At 37.5% G+C, this 15,165-nt stretch overlaps 1 pseudogene; it reads left to right on the forward strand.

Annotated features, from left to right (window-relative positions):
* Positions 1-1,888: 1,888 nt before the first annotated feature.
* Positions 1,889-12,356, forward strand: LOC140859429 (FHA domain-containing protein FHA2-like; annotated as a pseudogene).
* Positions 12,357-15,165: the final 2,809 nt, after the last annotated feature.

Consider the following 15,165-nt stretch of genomic DNA (forward strand, 5'->3'; position numbering starts at 1 on the left):
TCCACCTTATCATGGACTCTTTAATTCCATGCATTCTCCCTTTCCACATGCCATATTTTGGTGTTCAAATTTTTTCTAACAGAGGAGGAGTCCTTCTGTAGATGAATCTCTTCCTATTCCATACTATATTCATTGGGTTTTCACATTGAAAATTTATTTCACCGTGTTAGGAAGTTGGGATGCCAAGAGTTGGCGCCCCTTGGTGCCATGTGTGGCGCCCCTTCATTCCTTTTTTAAGGGGCACCTCATATGGCATAAAATTCATCCAAAAATTATTTTGAACGTGCAATTATATGAGGAAGAGGTGGTAAAAATTTGAAGTAAAAATAGAAAGAAAAAGAGAAGAAAAAATAGAAAGAAAGAGAGGAAGAAAAATAAAAAGTATGAGATACTTGTCCAGGAATCAGATTGTTCATGTGTTGAATATAAAATCTGATTAGAATGTGGTGAGATCTTTTGAGAAAGGATTCCTAATGAGGTCTTAGTAGAGATCATGAAGGCATATAGCTATGGTGCAACAAGTTCTTGCGAAAGACAATCGGCAGTGCACTTGCGAAGAAGGCTGCAGCACCATGACAAGTTGGGAAGGATCCTGATCAATCCTGTATGGATTATCGTTGAAGAGCTTCTGCTTTGAAGTCTCATGAAAATATCAAAATCATCAGTTCGTGATCTTCATGGTGGTATATGACTTCTGATCTTCTCCTTATGATTGATTTTGTGGTTTGATTGTAATCGTCAAGGGATTCTTAGGATTTTTGAATTCCGATAGTTGTGTTTAAATATTAAACTTTGTTTTCATTATTCAATATATGTTTAAAATTTTTGAAATCTATATTCTGCTGAGTCACCGGAACCCAACAGCAATAAGGATAAATTTCACAAGCATTGTTCAATTTTTTTTTTTTCCTTTCACTAAGAGAAGGTAGTCAAATTTAATCAATTGATCAGCATTTTTGTATTTGCATTCTGAATATATATATATATATATATATATATATATATATATATATATATATAAAAGTAATAGATGCCACCTGAATAGTAATATGTGGCATTGAGTATTTATGAGGAGTCAGCATTTGTCTGAACTAAATGAATGAGTGTTAGAAAATCTTAATATGAGGTTTAAGTACATGTAGAATTCATTTAATAAATTTAAGTTTGATAGTAGAAAACATGAATTTAGTTGGAAAACGTTTTCTAATAATCAAAGGGTGAAGTATGTAACAGGTTTCATCAACCAATAACTAGTTCCAAGTATTTCAAATTTTCTTTAAAAGTGAGGAGAGAAAGATTATTATTTTTTATATAATTAGTAGTGTTGAAGCTATACTTTGATTTAAGAAAAGTTGAGTGTGAACTTTTATGACCTTTAAATATAGGAAATTCCTAAATAAGGGTGTGTGGCAACTCAAATGGTGAATTACATTAGAGGCTTTAATTCTTTGGCATTTTTCTTCACTATTCATGAGGATCTCAAGGAAATTTTAACGCCGATGCCCATGGAAATCTTTATTCTTGTGTAATATGAGACATTTGGCTCAAAACAAATGAAAAGTTGCTTGGTATATGTTCAAGATATTGTCAAAACGCTCTAAGGAAATGTTGAAGAAAGAATAAGTAGCAGGTGGTAACTTTAGAGAGTTATCTACGGAACAAGACATAATTTTTTTAGTGTCTGGTTGTCATTTCTCAGACTTCAGAGATGAACGGAGAGGTGGCTTCTCTCAGATTCTCCCCCTCTCCGAATCTAAACTAATATTCTCACAAATAATAGAACGATTAATAATTTTTGCTTAAGCGAAGATCGATATTAACTAATTTTGTTTGATTTTATATATTAAAAAAAAAAGGGAAGTGCGTTGGCCACCGAACAAGCAAATGGAAAAAGGCAGAGGTCAATTTAGTGACATCTCCAAGAAGACACCACAGCTCACCAAAATCCAGATCCGAGGGTTCTTCTATCTCCGTCGGCCATGGCGATGGTCGGAGGCGGAGGCTGCGCCGCCCCCGGCGCGGCGGCGGGGCCCGGGGAGGTGGAGGCCGGGTTCGCGAAGCTCCAGGGGAGGACTTCGAGTACTACATGCAGACCTACTCGATCATGCTGGGCCGCAACAGCAAGAAGTCGGCGGTGGACGTTGACTTATCGAGCCTTGGCGGCGGCATGAACATCTCTCGCCACCATGCCCGCATATTCTACGATTTCCAGCGCCGCCGCTTCGCCCTCGACGTCATCGGCAAGAATGGCTGCCTCGTCGAGGGCGTCCTCCACCTCCCCGGCAACCCCCCTGTCAAGCTCGACTCCCAGGACCTCCTCCAGATTGGCGACAAGCGCTTCTACTTCCTCCTTCCCACCCGCTCCATCTTCGCCTCCGCCGCCGCCGCCCGCCACGCGCCGCCGCCGCCCCTCCTCCCTCCTCCCGGTGCCGGTGCCGTGCCACCACCCTTCTCCCGAAAGGGCCGCCCCCGCCCGTCTGAATTCCGCGACGGCTCGTACGACGACGACGACGACGATCAGGAAGAGGAGGAGGAGGATGGGGTGGATGATGGCGTGGGACATGTCGGCATCGCGGGGAAGAAGATTAGAAGGAGGGGTTCTTCTGGAGATATGGAGGGCTTTGCAGGATATGGATCCGGAGCTGCGCTTCCTGGGAAGGCGGGACATTCTTCGGGACAATTGGGTAAGATTGGAACTGCAGTCATTCAGTTTTCCTCATCCTTTGCTGGATTTTATGGAAAATTTTTTGCTTCTGTTGTTGCTCTTGTTACATGGTAAGGAGTAATTATATGTGTTGGAATTTGCTGAAAATCTTAGGTGAGGAATGATTTTTCTTTTCTTTTTGACAGGATTGAATGGTAGAAAATACTTAACTATGTTTTTAATTGGTGTGGGTAACATATTTTGTGCCTCTAGATTGGTATTGGGAACAGATTAAGAAAGGTTTGCTGTTGTTGAAAGAAGAAAGGTGCATCTATAAGATTAGGGATTTGTGATTGGGCATTCTTGGTTGAATGGGGGATATTGAATTCCAGAAAAGTGAAGAAGCTATCATCAATGCAAAATGTATCGATGTCTGTCTTGCTCAATTCAAATTGGGAGTGAGGCTAGGATTTTAATAATGGTGAATTATTTAATCTGTCTAAAAATATTTAGACCGAGTCTAGGGCTGAATCCTCAGAACAAAGGTTGTGTTGGTCATTTATCGCAGCTCAATTTTTTAAGGGCCTTGATTACAATTCAGGTACCTGTTTCTGCGTTATTATGTATGGTTTTGGTGTATCTTAATGAGACAGACCTTCAGGAAAGTCTTGGATTTTTGAAATGCACTTTTTTAATCAAGTTATCAAGTCCTAGCAGTGTTGTAGCATGAATAAGGTGGGGAACCATTCATCTGTATTTTTAGTCTTTAATGTTATCAAAAAGAAATTTGTTTAGTTTGTCCAAAGCAGTAATCTAGCATGGTTTTTTCCTCATTTTTCAAAGTAAATATTTTAGAATCTAACTATGTATGCAGGAGGTCACCTCACCAATTTTGAAAACTATGGTTTAATGATATTATCTACCATTTAAGTTGTTTATGTCAAGTATTCTCCTGGAGCTGATTTAAGCATCCCAAAATTGAATCAGGATCTCTAATTTACAACTATATGCTACTTGGGTTTGCTTAAACTAAGCAATGCTATTCTCTTTTGGAGCTTGTGAGACAAAATCATTGTTTAAATACTTATGATTGCAATCTTATTTATTTCTGGGGGATATTAGGGGTTTTAGGTGGTTGTTTGATTTATATGCATATAATGTTAGCTCGTTTACCATTTGAGAATTTAATATGTGAATTAGTTGCTGTGTCCTGTAGTTTAACTATGCTTTTATGTATCATAATATGTCATTGGATTTGAAACTATTCTTCGTGATATTTATCTTTAAAACCTGTGTATCACCTTCACAACAGTCCCTTTGCTTGTCACATTTCTAGCACCTATTTGATTTGTTTCTTAGAGTGAATTAAGGTTGCATGCATGTTTCCTTTAGCAGTTTGGTCAATGTTTTACACTTTAGAATACGTTTATAGGTCTTTGCGATTGAATCTTTGATTATGGAGGTCTTTGAATGTTCCACTTTAGTCTTGAAGATTTCACCCTTTTTTAATAATATGACGAGCAATATTAATTGGTTGAGGGTTATTAGTGGATTTTCATGAGTCTGCCAACGAAAATGTTATTTAGGAAGTGGAGATAATTCTTCATTTATTCCTCCTTTTTAAAGTTTATTTGATTCTTACTGTTATTGCTAATATTGTTATTGCATTTGTGTTGATAATGCGTGGTATATTTGCTTGGTGGGAAGTAGTCTTGATATTTCTAAAACAGTTTTTTAGTTTATGATTCGTCAAATCACAGTCTAATATAGCAACCACTAAAAGCCTCCAAATAAAAAAGGAAAATCTTGCTTTTCTTGCCTAATGCACTATGTAAGATATATGGATGCATAATTACGGTTGAATGATGTGGAAGTAGGGATGATAATGGAACGGGTAACATCCATTTCAACTGTTTAGACATCTAAGTATATCAGGACATGGGAGCAAGCTGTAGCATCCTTCTATTTTCTTTATCCATTTTTGTATCTTCCAAATAGAAGCACTTGCAGATATGCACATATGCATGAATATCCAAATATGTGTATGTGGCAACAGTGGCATACTTCTTCGACTCATATTGCTCATAAATCCAAAGTGGATTTTGCAAATGATAGCATTATGTCTTTAAATTTCTTTGCTCACAAGGACATTGTTAACTTGGTTGATTTCATCCTTGACCATTAACTGTGAAAATTTTTTCATCTGAGATGCATTAATGTACAATAATTATAATCAACAAAGATGGCCATTTCATTAAGTGGAATTATGTTCTCATGAAGTTTACATATACTCATTGTAATGAATAATTATAATATATGTATTATTCACTAAATTAATTTTGTAGCCAAATTTGTTTCAAACTAAAATTTATAACTCTTATATCTGATTTGTATCCATATCTTTTCAATTACAATCAAATACCGATTCAAATTTTAACATCCAATGAAAATCTGTTTTCATATTCCTATCCACCAAATGTAAGCCAGTAGGGATATAGAATTACTATTATCCTATCTGCATCCTATCTGTTTTAAAGTCTACATCTCAGTTTTTCTAAAGGTTGAGATGTTGCAAACTTTTAGATATCAGAAAACTCGTCACTTTTACCACATGTCAAGTTTTCTAGAAGTTCAGATGTCGCTAACTTTGGATACTGGGATGCTTGGCACCTATACCACATGGCAGGTTTCTAGAAGTTGAGATGTCACAAATGTTTGGGTAATTGAATGCGCAGCACATATAACACATATCATGTTTTCTAGAAGTCGAGGTATTGCAAATTTTTGGGCACCTGGACATTTGGCACCTATGCCATGAGGCTACATGAATATGGAAACATGCACCAAAACATGTACATGCATATACAAAAACCAGGGGACCCACTAGGAATCAGAAACATCCACCTCTCTCTCTCACACACACAATTTGATTGTCCCCAATTTCTTCCTCTTTATTATCATCCTTTTTGCTCTGCTGTTTTTAGGAAGAGTTCCTACTATTCTTATTAGGAAACCTTGATGAAATGGGAAGTGATGAGAACATATACAAATAAAACAAGAAGGAAAATAATGATATAAGATTAGGAAAGGAAGTGTACTTAGAAAGTGTAGTTGAAGAGAAGATTGTTAGAGTCCACAACAATGAAATTAGGTCTCTTATATATCCGAAGTCTCAAATAATTTGTTCGAATTTTTATTTCTTTAAACTTATTTATCTCGTTAATGGGGGTAGTTTGTACCTTAGATCTACCCTCAACAAGGTTTGTTGAACTTGTACTGGAGGTTGTACTAGCCAGCAACCAGTTTGGCATAGCACGGATCTATATCATGCTGTTCCAAGGCTCATTGAAATAAAGAGACTAAGAGAGGGGGGAGGAGGAGAGAGGAAAAGAGAGAGAGTCAGAGAAGGTGGGAGAGAGATGGGGGGAGAGAGAGAGAAGGCTCGAGGGGGGAGGAAGGAAGGAAGGGACGAAGGAAGGGGGAGGGCCGAGGGAAACCCTAACCCTGATGGAGCGAGCGAGAGGGAGGGAGGGAGTGAGAGGGCGAGCATTGAGTGGGGCATGCTCTGAGCACTTTGGTTGGGTGGGGGTCAGTTTAATTGAGGTTAGAGCCAGTTCGGCCTAGTTACCAAGCTGATAGGGTGAACCATCTTGGTTCCCCATCTATTCAGGTCGGTACACCCAGTTCAAGGCATATAGCCAATGATAGCCCTAAAAACTCTGCATAGAAACATCCTTACTTTGTACTCATGATTTTAGGGCAATACATCGAAACATTAGCAAAGGTTGTTCTTTTTCATGTTCCATGTGATCAGAGTGAAATCTTACATGGTGTTGTCCAAAGGAGGGCAAAAAAGGTGTTAACTTTTAACATGAAGGTGCTAGCTCACCAAGTTGTTAAAATCTTTGGTGTTTGTTCCAAATGACTTGGGATCAAATCTTGCCTTCACGAAAGTTTGGGAAGTTCACAATATTTGGGAGAAGCCTGCCACATATTCTATAGCCTATTGCCTATTGGCCCTTTCTATTGGCCAAAAATATGTTAAAGCACCACATGATGAGTCATTTTCTCCTCATTCTCCTTTGTATATAGTTACTTTAGTAGGAAGTCAAAGTACAATCTTTTGTTATTCAGGGAGTTGTATAACATTGTTTGGTTTTAATAAAGGAATTGGATTTTGAAGATGGTTAGTGTGCATCTGGACTTATTTTGATCCAAAAATTAAATCATAATTTACTTGTACAATATATTTATGGTAAGTTGTGGCAATTATTTGACTCAAAGAGGAGGGCATAGGTATCATCAACTACCTAAGTGGGGTCCTTCAATTTTAGATTACCAAGGAAAGGATATTGAATGATTTGTTTTGAGGCAAAATAGAATGCCCCTATCTTAGGTTTTTCGTAGTTGATGATGAAGAGCAAAGAAGTTAGGATGAAATATCTTCTTTTGATGTTCCATGAATAAAAGGAAATTCAGGGAGAGAGGAAAAAGGAGAAATAGAGGGCCAAAGGCCTGAGATTCTTACTCTGTTTTAGGTAGTGATCTTGTGAGTGTAAGAAAGGGGAAGCGGATTACAATAACTAACTCATTTCCTAACCACTTTATTTACAATGCTTCATTTAACCAAACAAGATATGGTTCAAGTGTTCTTTTTTTTTTTACTTATTTCCTTTTTTCTTTTCTTGCCATTAAATTTCTTTTTCATTCTTTACTTGCAAGCACATTGAGCCCTGCCAATTGAAGAATCCGACCAGAAAGTATCTTCAGCTACCAAAGCAGTTTCCTACTTATCCGTTGCTTTATTTAGAACCAAGGCGAGATGTCCTCTTTTATTTATTTTCCCTTCTCTTGTAGGAAGAATTTTAGAAACATCCATTCTCTAACCACAACTTCTATGGTAAGTTATGACTACATCAGTGCTTAAAGGATGTCTTCCTATAAAAAAAAAGGAGGATGTCTTGAGCATAATTTTATATTGTGTACATAATATCTCTGTGTGTGTGTGTGTGCGCGCGCACACGTGCGTGCATATTTGTGTTTGCATGGTCTTTTTCTTCACATGCATACATACATGTAACATATGTGCATACAGATGTCCTTGATTGTTTAGGTTACCTATTATATATGATCCATAAGCCTTAGAATCTAGCCACAAGGCAGGCTTCCAAGGGTTTCTTTTCTTTTTTTTAAACAAAAATATTTTTATGTTGTATACAAGGAAATACGATGGAACATGTCTCTTGGGAATCTAATCAAGAGTTAAATTCCACTTGGAAACTGGGTCTACTTGGTTTGTATTGTTTGAGGATGGGAACGGTCGATGTCTTTAAGAAATCCCAGCTTTTGTAAATCACCCAGTGGCTTTGTGTCTTACTCGTCCATGTGTTAGTTTTGTTAAAGAAATACTCTCTTGTTTTATTGAGCAAATTATGCATATTTACTATTTAATAAATACCAAGAAGAAGTGAGCTGAGTCTTGCTCTAGTGGTCGCACCACTTTGCTTAGCAACTGGAGGATCTGGGTTTGTTTATTGGGTGGCATTCCCAAGAATTTCTACTTGGATAATTAGAGTGCGCATGTGGGTTGCCCTTCCTTTCTTGGGCTTAAGAAAAAAAGAAAAGAAGAAGAAAGAAGTATAAAAATTTAAATAGAAAGTATTTTTATCAGATTGCTCCAAATAATCATGGTAGATGGAAGCATAGCCATCCATCAAATGCTCCTACCTCTTAAATAAATCACATGCACTGCATGTGCACAATACTGGTATGTTATAGAATTCACAGTTTGAGATTTATATTCAGCTTCTGTCATATCTTGACTTGGAAATCTATGTTAGATTGGATTTTGCTTTTTGCGATTCTAAAACAACATAACTGGGTTTGCATCACCTTATTTTATCACTTGTTTGGCATAGCCAATCTTTTTCAGCAGGGTAGTTTGCATTCTAATAATCAAGTAGGTGATCCCTGGAATTTAAGTCTCAGGTTCAAAGTATTTATAGCTCACTGTTTTCTTCAAATCTGAAAAATTGACCATAAATCCCTCAAAACAGAAGAAAATTCAGCTCTGATCCCACCCTGAGCTGTTGTTAAAGCAATAGAAATTTGATTCTTTGCTCAAATGTGCTTTATTCTTTGCCTTTAGCCTTTATCAGTTGCTTCTCTTTATCACATCAATAATTTGTTCCAACTGGATCTTTCAAGATGTATCATTTCTATTCTGAATGCTAGCATTGGATAGAATAGGTTTTACTGAATAACTTTATAAATGAAATTATGTGACCACATCATTGAACCTTTAGTGTTTTCATTTATTATATTCACCATTAGGTTCCCTCTCTGAAGCTAACATATTGGTACATTGCCATGCCAGTTTTGAAAACTCAAATTTTGCAGCTTAATTTCCACTGGGCCTTTCATGTTGTAATTAGATGCTTGTGCTTGTGATCACATTTATCAGATTGACAAGATGCTTGTTATCAACGTAAGAAACATCTTACCTTGTGTTTCTGAAGTTGTTGCTGTCTGCAGTAATTAGGTCTCAATGTTTGGTCACCTTGTAGCATTCTTCTCTAAAAAGGAAGCTTATGCTTGGGACACTGCACTCGCTTGATAAGTAGCACTCAGAATGGTGTAGTAGGAATGCAGCTATAACTTTGTTAAATCATTTGGAAACTTTAAAGTTTGGACAGATATTTTCTCTCTTAAGTAAATTGATGTTCTTTTTCAGTAAACATTTTGCTGCATTTTTTATGCACTAACATATCTTCAAAAAAGGTGTTGTCTGCTAATAGTTTGTAATTTTATCTTCTATATTTGCTCCAACCTATCAAACAAAGAGTGATAAGCTATCTATGTAACCTTAACCGACAAGTTTTATCTTATCAATTTGGGGCTGGGCCTGTGGGGCAAGTCATTATCATAAATTGAATATGCTTTACGACTGTCTCTACCTAACATTGCCCCTTTGGAATGGGCGTCTAAATATTGGTCCGGATAGAGAGGTGCTTAACATGAAACATGGAAGGCTAGTTCACAGGTAGAGAGGCATTTGTTGTTGTGCATTTTAAGCTTATGCGACTGAGAAACAACTTCTTAAATTCCCAACAGTTTTGAATGTAGAGTGCCAGATGATGTTTTGTAACAAAACTACATCTCCCTCTAAACCAAGGCCATGCACAATTCCTACTTGATAAGATAACTAGATTTGCATGATTGCTTGCATATGAATGAACTGGAAGCACTGTTCTTATCTATAGATCTTTCCAAACATCATTCTGGTATATAATATGAGATTAGAATTTATGGCTAGGAGTTTTCTTAGGGTGACATGATTTTACTTCCCTCTTTTGCAGAGAAAAAGTCGGATACAAGATCAAGGGCTGACAGGGAAGCAGATAATCATCAACTCTTGCAATTAGAAGAGAAAGATGTTGTTTCATCTGTAGCCACAGTACTGTCTGATCTTTGTGGCCCTGGAGAGTGGATGCCTATGGCAAAACTTCATGCAGAGGTTAGTTTGGAGCAATGCCTTATTATATGTCTCATGTCTGTCACTCCTTTAAAATAAGAGTATTGAAATAATACTATTGATGGCTGCTATGTTCTACCACAAGTTCAAAGCAGACTAGGCTTATCTAATTTGTTACCGTATCTTCCATCAAATAAGGCATATTGTGCAATGCTGGCTGCAAATACATGGAAGCATAGAAAAGAGCTGTGTTATCCATGCATTTTTTATGCATTTCATATTCTGAAGCAGTTTGCTATCCAATTTCTTCCATATAATTGGTTGTTCAGTTTTTACTACAGTTGTCAAGGCTAGAATATATATGTTTCCAGCAAGTTGTGTATTCAAACCCCAAATCCAAATCTTACTAGGAATTTCAACTAGAATTCGAAAAAGACCAACTCTGCATTGCATTTTCAAATTTTATTTTTAGCTTATGCCGGATATAGCAGTTGACAGGACCTTTTTTTTTTTTCTGTTGGTTAGCAAATTCTGATTTGGTTCGCATTTACCATTGGTTAAATCTTTTATGGCAATTCAATTGTTGCCTTTGAGCTATTGAGGTCTTCTTATATGTATATCACAGAGTGGTTGATACATGTAACATAGTCCTTGTGATGGAAACATTTGTTCAAATGGACACAATTGCATATTGAATAATATTTATCTTCGTGACACTCTCAGTAGGCTCATATCATGTACTTGATGTATGTATATTTCAAACATGGGTTTCTGTGATTTCTATATTTTCAACTGTTTTGTCAATTTTATTTTGGCAAGTACTGGGTGTCTCTGATCCCTGTGCAAGTAAAAAGATGGGTCAGTATAAATTAAGTGGCTGGGTGGATGGTGTGACCTCAGAATTGGATGGGTGTTGCAATTGTGGTGCTGTTATCCATTGTGAGAGAAAGGGATTAAGGTTGATGGATTTGTGATGTGGCACAGAAAATTAAAAAGGTGAATTATTGTAAGCCATGCATTCTTTGGCTTGCCGGGGCTTTGCTTCCTTGATTGGAGGTGATCTTGTGTTCATAGCAGCTTCCTCAGTGCAGGTGATCATGTGTTTTGAGTTGGCAACATACATCATATGTAGATGGGATATGTGTGTTGGCATCATAATAATAGAGTTTTGCAGACTTATTGTTGTTCATCCGGCATACTGAATTAGGCTTGATTTTAGTGAAATCCGCTAGTATATGAAAGAATGAAAAAGTGCTTTCATTGTTGTGGAATAAGGAGCCTTCGTATCTTTTTGGGGAATGTAGGGAATATTGTGGAATAAGAAGCCTTCATTGCATGTATTTAATTTATTTGGAGCTATTAGAGTGGGATCCACTTTTTGGAGAATCTGAGTTAAAGCAATAACAAGAATATTTTTAGTGGAACGCCTTTCACAATACTTGGAGAGAGAGAGTTTTCTAATAGATGGAGGGATAAGTAATTCGACTGATTCACACACAAATCGTGAGTGTTTGGGATCCATATTATGCAAGGAGATATTGCTTTTTCTAATTTGAATTGAAGGATGATATCGAATCAGTCTAATATTATGTGCATCAATTTCTATGATGAGGCTGGCATTGCTACATTTTTCCCTTATTTTTCTAATGACATTATAGCTTAGTTTTAAGTGACTTTGTTTTCTTTTCTAGCTGCTTGATGCGAGAATTTTTTTGTATGATGCATCAATTATCCATCCATGGCAAGACAGTTTTCTTATACTCGCCAATTTCTGCTGCCACGTATGGGTATTCCAGGGCCTACAGCAAATAGAACATTTACTTTGTTATTACTTTTATCGCTTCAGTATGTATTCTCTCGGTTCTCAGTATATTATAGCTGATGGTTTTCCTGTGACTTGATCCAGCTCGTTGAACAGTATGGCAGCATATGGCACCACAGTAGGGTTAGAAGATATCTGTCGTCTGAGGACTGGCCACCAAATGAAACCAAAGGCAGGCCATGGTTTGGCCTGCTGACGCTGCTTCGGAAATACCCGGAGCATTTTGTGATCAACACGAGGTCGAAAGGGAGAGTGACCTCGGAGTTTGTCTCATTAGTTTCCTTGCTCTCGTAAGCATCACGTGATTGTATGAATCATCAAAACAGCAACAGCAACTTGTTTCAGTACTCTATGATCTGTATTGTACCTTTTATTTATAAATATAGAACATCTGATGGATCCACCATGTTGGTTCATAGTCTCTGGATAGTTTATTCTCTCTCTCTCTCAAAAAAAAAAAAAAAAAAAAAGGATGCACGCAGAAGCATGCTCAGGCCTTTATCAGAAGAAAAGGAGATTTTGAGAAATGTCTCGCTTTAGTTTTCCTTGCATGCTAAGGCAACTTATTTATTTACTTTACAGGAATGATTTGGTTTTGAAATTCTCTTTCATTTTGGTGCAGGACTCAGCAGATAACTCTAGCAAGTTAAATACATATTTTATATTACTGAACACAAATTTTTATACTGAATGAGCATATTTTTGATGTGAAACGTACATATTTTTCAGTGCTTGATTGTCATATTTTCTATTGAAGAGTACTTAGTATTATCTAGCAGATACCTCGATACTTCATGTGACAGAACATTTTTTTATATGCTGTACTTTGGCAAAGAACAATTTCTGGACGTGAAGTAACGAAGACATGGATGTTTCTTTAACCATGTTTAGAATCGTCATGCTTCATGTATCTTTCGAGGGCACTCCGATCACCATCAATCACAATGTGTTTTTTATTGTGATGTTTAGCTCTCATTCAGTTGCATGATTTCAAGGCAGGAGGTTGAAAAAAGAAAGCAACGATAGAACAAAAGGAAGATGGAAGGGGTAGATGGAGTGATGTAAAAAAAATTAATGTGGGACCTACATTAGAGTATTAGTGGGCAGATACCCACGTTTAATTTCTCAAGGGCATGTGGGTGATTTGTATGGGCAGTTATCCACTTTTGGTCCCACGTTTACGGATGTGGTCTATATACTTTGGTGTCTTCAATCGATAATGTTAACCTTGATGTTACACATGATCATCTATCATCCCATAATGTTAAAATAACACACACCACGTTCGATGGAAAGATGGTTATTGAGTTATATAATATGGTGAAGGGTCCCCGACCTCGGATATGTTCGTAAAGTCATACACCATCAAAGTGAGAAAATCTGAGGGCTAGGAAGTACTCTCACCAGAGCGTTAGGAATCTACAGTGTTTATTCTCTCTCTTGGGCGCCATATTTTCAAAGTCTTTACAGATACTTTGGAGTCTGGTTCTTTACCGGAAATCAAGAGTTAAAAAGAATAGGGATGGCAACGGATAAAATTTGGATCGGATATTGTATTATCCATCCTCAAATTCGAATTTAATATCGTATATCCAAATCTTATCCGATATTCGATTGGATAAAAAAAGAGATACACATCTCCATACCCAATGGGTTCGGAGATACCCACAGGTAATCCATTTCTTCATATCTAATCTATATCATCCCATACCTAAAAAAATAAATAATCAAAATAATTTTATACATATTATCAATTAAAACAGAATTATCAATTCAACATAAAATATAATTTATAAGTTCAGATTTATAAAAATCAAACATAGAAATAGAATTACAATTCAACATAGAACATATAAACAACCAAAATAATTTTATGCATATTATCAACCAAAATAAAATTATCAAAACAGAATTATAAATATATATATTCGGATATGGGTTTGGATATTACTCATACCCATTGGTTTGTATCGGATTTGGATTCGGATTCGGATAGAAAACAGTACTATCCATATCCTACTTATATCCGTGCTATAATTTTCGGATTTTATCCAAATTCGATCAAATCCTATTTTTCGGATTTGATCGGATTTGGATAGAGTGCATATCCATCAGGTCGGATCAATTTTACCATTCCTAAAAAGGAAGAGGACTTTTCACATTGATATAAGGTTGATTCTATTAACAATCTTCCAGTAGTTTTCAGTAAATAGTATCAATGGTGGAAGGTAATTTCGATTCTAAATCCTGCATTTTGTTTCGTTGATATGATATGAATCGTACAGTTAAGTTATAGTAAAATATCTCATTCTTTAATATATATATATATATATATATAGCTTATATTTTGGTATCAGAGCCGGGTTTAACCTCTGCCTTGATTTTGTTGAAAATTTTGATAAATTATCATTTTCTTTTCTGAACGGGAGTGGAAGGAATGGAGTTACAGTGATGGTACTTGTTGCGGCCAATCCCTCCATCGCCCGATCGTCGAGATTGCGTACCTGTAAGAGAAGTCCTCACAGACCGAAGATGCCTCCGGCGAGGACCCTTCGACGGTCAAGTCAGAGAGAAGACTAGGCAACAGTGAAAAATCAGAGGCTCAGCTTGGAGGAGAGAGAGAGCTAGAGAGCTGGAGGAATCTTGAGAAAGCTCACTCCGAAAACCTTATCAAGACTGTTGCCTTATCCCATTTTATAGTAGAATGCGGTATGGTCCTGCCATTAATGGTGCAGACAATTGGAGAGTTGTCACATCGTCGGAGGCTGTCAAATCATCGTGGGCTGTCAGAATTAACCCATGTCTTTGGCAGGACAATGCTCCAGGGCGGTCGCACAGCATGTCCTTGATAGGACAACAGCCCATAGCCGTTGTACGGCGTTTGGGATGGGCTGGCCGACTATATGTTGGTATTCGGCTGTCGGGATGTCGGGTGATGATCCGGAGACACCGTCGGCTGATCTGGTACCTTGCGGAAGTCGGACGTCGGCTGCCACCCTCGACGATGTGTCGGTAATATGAGTTCGGCCGCTTGGCTGGTCGGGAACAGCGTGGGTCTGTTCGGCCGACACACCTTCGATCGGATATTGTCGACAGCTATTGTCGACAGTCGTCTGTCGGAGTCGTGCGTCGGTCCGGTTGATAGAGTCGGACGTCGGTCGGACTGGTCCGAGGGTAAGTCGGCGTACAGGGGTCAGTCGATATATCCTAACAATTGCCCCCCCT

This window comes from Elaeis guineensis, chromosome 7, assembly GCF_000442705.2.
Source record: "Elaeis guineensis isolate ETL-2024a chromosome 7, EG11, whole genome shotgun sequence".
In the NCBI taxonomy this organism is placed as follows: Eukaryota; Viridiplantae; Streptophyta; class Magnoliopsida; order Arecales; family Arecaceae; genus Elaeis; species Elaeis guineensis.